This window comes from Pteronotus mesoamericanus, unplaced genomic scaffold (genome assembly GCF_021234165.1).
Source record: "Pteronotus mesoamericanus isolate MK-2021 breed Mesoamerican mustached bat unplaced genomic scaffold, CSHL_Meso_final contig_163, whole genome shotgun sequence".
NCBI classification, from domain to species: Eukaryota; Metazoa; Chordata; class Mammalia; order Chiroptera; family Mormoopidae; genus Pteronotus; species Pteronotus mesoamericanus.
Window position 1 is genome coordinate 16,048,436 of NW_026555064.1, and position 6,779 is coordinate 16,055,214.

Here is a 6,779-nt window from a genome sequence, read left to right on the forward strand (position 1 = left end):
CAAAGACCCAAGAAAACACTTTCTAAGCATTTTTACCCAAATCTTTGTGTTTATATGTGAAAAAGTGTTTCTTTAATTCAAATGTCATAAACAAAAATCTTATCATATCCCACCCTGCCTTTAGGAACTCATTTTTTCCGATCAAGGAAGAATCTAATGAAAGTGAAGTATTATATGTATGAAATCCTTTAAAAAAGTATAAAGTACTGTTATCTGCAAGAAGTGGTCATTTTGGGCTTTGAATCCTGACTTTGATATTTATAAGCTCAGGGTTTTCATCTGTAAAAATGGGAATGCCAACTTATTTTGTGACTCCCTCCTCTCTTTTTGCTTCAGTACTTGCCTGAGGAATGACAATCCAGTTGATGCATAGTGCCTCGGTACCTCACTTGAGGAACAAGAAAGATAAAAGCAGGGGAAAGTTATGTCAAATAAGGGAAAACAATAGAGCTGGGACAATGATTTTTTCAATTGTAATATAATGTTACTAACCCAAAAGATAAGACAAAAAATTACAAAGGGACATTTGCTTCTTGTTTACATCACTAACCTTACAACAGCTTGGTTGTCAGATTTCTGTGTGAGGGTTACCTGTTTTATAGGTTGTTCCAACATGGTTTGGAATTTCCACCAGCTCCTTCCAATCACCACAGTTTCTAGTCTGGCTCCTTGCTATAAATTAGTATGGGATTAGGAAATGCAATAACAGATTAAGTTAAACATATTTAGAAAAGTATGTCAGTTAGCATTCAAAAGAAAAACATATATGACTTTTGCATTATTCACCTTTTTTTTCCTGCCTTTAGTGTAGATGATTAGGAAGTTTAAAAAATTATCCCTTTTGTGAGTGTGGAATGAGCTCCGAGACAGCACACCACTGTTTATGTAAACAATAGCCCTGGTTTAGGGTCAGTGTTTTTGTTTAAATATTACAGATGCACTTGGTGTGGGACAGGGGAGTGTATTCTGGGAGGTTGCTGGCAGAGACATCAGAATATCCACACAAGCATATTTAGTTTAAAAAAGGATATCTAAATGTATAATTACTGTGATGTATTCTTATTTATTATTTTACATTGAAATTTCAAATAACATTTAAAAAGAGGCCAAGATTTTTTTAGGTTTTTCTTAGAAAAGAGCAATATGTTCAGAAAAATGTTGAGAAGCCCTTGGTGGACAGCTTTCTTAGCACAAATGATCCTTTGTTTTGCAAATGGCAGCACTGCCGGAGTCCTGGGCAAGCAGAATATAATTTGATCTTTTAACATGTAGTTTATCCAGATTTTTGGAGGGACTATACTCACTTTGGAAATGAGGTGTATCTGGAACTATTTTTCCCATCTTGATAACATGCTGGGCAAACTCCTAGTTCTGAGAACCACCAGAGAGAGTGAGGCACTCAGGGTGACAACGTGGGGCCAGCGCCACAGCTTCTCCTGGGACCTTAGACAGTGTTTTGTCTTTTTAAGCTACCGATGTCCTCTTGAACCTCTCTGGCCCCCAGCGTGCCTCTTTCTTACCCCTGATCAAAATCTTCAGTGATGCACCAGCTTATCTGAAATCAAGTCCATATTCTTCAGCCTGGTATTTAGGGCCCTCTGCAATACTTGTATACTTGACCAATATAACTTCTCACTTCTCAGGTATTTTTATTCATTCTCTACACTTCAGTCAAACCCATAAATTGGCTTTTTTCCCCCTAAAATTGTGCCACATTTTCTCACTGTCGCATATTTGTTCCATTGAGTAGGAATACGCTCTTTCCATTTCCATCTGCCAAAACTCTGTCATCTTCAAGGTGCATCCCAATACCTACTCCTTGATTAAGCCTCTCCCCCATTTCTTGTTTGGATGTGACACCTCCCTTTTCTGAATTAGACATTTAGCTTATGTCTTCACTACGTCTTATGACTTGCTTCATATTATAGTTATTTAACATTTGTTGTATACCATTCTGCCCTTGAGGACAGAAACTATCTTATTTATAGTTTTATCTTTTTATGCAGTGTCCAAAACAGGGCTAAGCTCATAGTAGGTGCTCAAAAAATATTTGTTGAATTGAGGTTAACTCTCAGATCTACCCATGAACTTCCTACTGGATCATCTCCCATGCGTTTAGAATAGTGAAATGCCCTGAAATTACAGGTGCTTTTAAAGTATATGTTCTAATTATTAATTCTAAAAATGTGTTTTTTAGGAAATGCTTTTACTTTCACTTGGCAATCAGGAATAAATTTCTTTTGCATTATTCTCTTATTAATTTGGGGTGATTTTAAAGAATGAATTTTAATAAAACACATTGCAGTGCTGGAAACCGTATTGTAAAAGGAATTGTTACTAAGTAGACCCTGCTTTGCACTGGAACGGTATAACTCTCAGGCACGCATGTGTGTTTGATCAAGGACTTTGGCCTCAATGTATATTGCGTTCCCCTTTGGGGAGAGTGTGACACTTCTGGATTTAAATCAAACTTACAAATTGAGGCCAGTACTCACACTGAAGAACGTAACTCCTAAGTAGGTAGAAATCTCGGTATTGACTGGTTGGTTACCTTACTCTCTTCTCAGTAGTAAAACGTCCTAAGTCAAGCTGGGATCAGACAGGTGCTCGAAGATCATAGTGTCATTATGAACAATTAGATGATCCTGAGGAATTTTGTCAAGCTCTGGATACTTGGGACCTTTTCACTAATTTCACGGGGCACCCTCTTTCCAAAGTCTTTTCCTTTAATTTCCCCCCCCAAAATCCATATAGACCACAAAGTATGTCAGAATGGGGAGAACTTAGTGGAAAGGGCTTTCTACCTATATCACCTGTGTTTTGTAGCTCATATTGCTCATCAGAGGGGACGAAGATCAATTCAATCATTGCGCACACAAACTGATGTCTGTAGTCATGGTTTTGGGGACTTTGAACTCTACAACACACCCACGTGACTTCATGTAGACACATTGTAACTGTACTTCTGTCCACCTCACTTTTGCTGTCCATGTCTACGTGTCTACCTGCCGGCTACACAGTGTTTGCACAGTGTTATCTGTGTGCGGCTCGGGCCTCCTCGGCTTTGGTTTCTCAGCTTGTCCGCTCTTCAGTTGCCTAAGCTCTAGTGCTGACAGAATCACATTCATAAACCACCTTGTGGCAACTTATTTCACATTTTGCTCATTATCTTATGCAGATTGCGAATCGCACTCATTTTATAATGATTTCAAATGCTATTCACCTTAGAAAACAGGAGGCACCTTATGAAGAGTTCAATTCTTTTATTTAAGACCAATTTTTAATAGTGAGACTCTAAAAAACCTTAACCCCAATTCTGTAGATGGCCTTCTGTATTGTAGTGGTTGTGCAGTGGCTTTTGCGATGGAAACACAGGGCCAGTTATGTACACTCTGCAGAAAAACAATAAACTGGTTAATTCTTGTAGTGATAGTAGTATCGTGTTTCCAGAATAAGAATAATATACAGGACTTTGTAAGTAATCAGGGTACATACTATTCATCAGTGTGAATTTTTAAAAATGTTATAGCATTTCCTTAATAACCTAAAGTCATTTAAGCAATTCTTCAAATATAAAATTAAATGAAGCCTGAAAAGAGATTGTAGAGAATAATTGAAAAACCATGGACCCCATAAGACAAGATGAATATGGAATATTTAAGAGGTAATATGTGTTTGGGTTTGGTATATGTGTATGCATGCATATAGGTGTGTGTGAAATCTTTTTGCCTGGCATGGGTTTAATGTTACATTATAAATAGAAACCGTCCATTTAAAAGATCAGTCCAATGGAGAGAGCGGTATCACAGAAGTCCGTGGATTGCCTGGATAATGAAGTGTTAGCTGAGACACTCCGAATAAATGCCAAGGGGAAGGATTTGGACCAAGTCTTGGTTACACTTTCTTGAGCACACAACTTGAACAAGTGCCACCAGTCTGGTTGATTCTGAGTAATTTTTCTTAGCCATAAAACAGGTCTTCAGTCAAACATGATTTCAGCTACTTGCTCAATTGTAGGCTACGTGAGATTGGTCAGCAAGCAAGACATCATATTAATATTTAAAAAATTGTGGAGAAAGTTACAAGAAAGAAGCAACAGTAATGGTGTTGTGGACTTTTTAATTGGGGTAGCCTTTGGATGTTGTATATGTACATCTGAGACTGTATACATACAGTCTGTTCACTTTCACTAAAAAACCTGGAAAAGTAAAGTATTGGTTGATAGGCAAATTATTAAATTATGATACATTTACATGAAGGATGCATTTACATCAGGGCTATTATGTTGTTAAAATGATGCTTTAAAATTATATGTATTTTTAAAATTTCATAATTAAAAATCTAGAAATGTGATTATAACTTTTTAATAATTTGAATGGAAGAAATGGACATCTAGCAAATGTTAGAATGGTATCTTGGCATGGTAACACTATTTGTTACCTTTATTCAAATTATCTTTAAGAAGCATGTATCACTTTTCTAATAGGAAGAATTAACATTCTAAAAATGGTTGTTCTGAATTTTCAAAATATCATGCTGGGTCAATGATAGTTTATTTCTATTAAGCCAGTTGATTTTCTAATTTATTTTTGTCAATAAATAAATTTGTTTGTAAAGTTGTTATTTAAGATGTTTAAACTTTTATGCATGGTCATTATGGTAAATTAGGGGGGGACTATATAACCTACTTGATGCCCTTTTAAGAAAGACAGAAAAAAATACAGGTCTCAGATTTGTGAGTATTTTTTATTACAGGTGAAAACAACTTCTCAGGGTAACAAATGCATTCTGCTCTACTAAAACTTGCTGGAGAAAAGTTCAGCATTATAACAGAAGAATTAACACATGTTCTACTTTGTTAGAGTTGGCAAAGACGTCCCTTTCTGGAAATGGATCATGTTATTGCAGATACTGTCACATGGAAAGGTTGTGTGTACCCCGTTAGGGTATTTCATATTCAAATGGAAATGCATTAAATGTATGATTCCAACTATGTATAAAGTGTGCGTTCACATAAGTGTGTATGTGTGTGTTAATATATGTATTTGCGTATGTAGTACAACAAATTGTTAGAGATTATGTGTGGTTGATGAAATTATTGTTACATATTTTTTCTCTATTTTCCAAACATTGTATGTATTACTGTTGTAACCATACAAGCGTGCTTTACAAATAGTCTTCAAAAATTCCCATAGCTTTTAAAAATGTGCATCAAGCTTTTTAAGTATGCACCTGGCATGTAAAAAGCACCTATAAGGTACTGTGGAAAAAAAGAGAACGAGCTTGTTCGTATCTTGTAAGTGGGACTCAGGACTTTTAAAACAAGAACTAAGACTCTTTGGTGTGCAACAGCGGCTTGCAGATCGGCCTTCCGAAGTGCTGAAGGAATGGACGATCTCCACATGCCCCTGCCTGCGGAACGGGCCTCCTACCCCAGTCCGATGGCCGCCCTCCACACCCCGTACCTCCCCCTCGCCCACTCCCGCTTCGCCTCCTGGGCTGAACACGCCCCGTGGGCGGGGCCGCTGCAGATCTGCCCACTGTTCCCAGAGTCTAGCCCAGAACTTGGGGCATGTTGGTATTCAGTAGGGAGTAGCTGAAATAAGTCATTGCATTTATCATCGTCAAAATGGTAAATATAACAGAACGTCAATAACATAAACATTCCTCCTCATGACTGCTCCTTTTGTCTTCAACATCAAGAACTCCTGTTCTTAGAGTAATTAGCAGGAACACTACAAAAAGAGACAAGGACCATGGGACTAGATCATAGTGCTAGGAGTTATTTTTTTAAAATTAAACGTATTGGGGTGACTTTGGTTAATAGGATCATATAGGTTTCAAGTGCACACTTCTGTGACACGTGATCTGTATGTCGCATTGTGCGCCCCCCACCCAAAGTCACATCATCTCCTGTCACCATGTATTTGGCCCCCTTTACCCTTTACTACGCCCCCCGCCCTGCCCTGAAATGGGGTCTTTCTGCCAAAGTCTGACTTTTCTCATGCCAGCAGGGACACCATAAAGTCAGCTCTCTGTTTGAGAGCACATGGAAAGGAGTTCTTGTTACAAATTTTCCTTGGACCTGGAATTAAATGTACAACTCTTGCTTGGACTATTAGAGCAAAATAAACTCAATTCCTGGTTATTAACTTAAAACTTAAAAAAGAAATCAGAAAATTTTACTGTGACTAAAGGCAAACGTGAGTGTATTTCTATGTTACGGGTTAATCTTTATCTTCGTTCAGCTCAAGGTGAAGAAGACTAAGAAGAAATATTGAAGCCCTTTCCCCTTCAGCTTTCCTTGAAAAGAGGAGCGAGCGGCCCACTGAGAGGGAGGAAGGCGGCAGGGCTCAGGGCAGGCAGCGTGGAGAGGGGCTTCCCCGTGTCCCCGAAGCTCTCAGCGCGCATTTCCCCTCTGTTTCCACAGCAGGACCCCGGAGTTGGCAGTCTTCACGAAGCTGACCGAGTCCATTCTGGTCCAGCCTAAGTCCTCTTTCCTCCCTGTCTTTCTACAACCAGTCAAAAATATGCCTGCACTAAAGATGTTTCTCATCAATAAAGCTAGAATAAAAGGTGGGGGTGCGGGGAGTTCCTACCCGGTGAAGTAACTGAGACTCCTAATAGATTGAACACATTTTTTCTTTTTAAAAGAACATAACAGATTAGCCTTTTCATACATGATCCTTTCATTTTTTCCCTCCCTCTCTTCTTCCCTCCCTTCTCTCATTCATTCATTCATACACTCAACTGTCAAATAGTGAATCTTTATTGAGTTG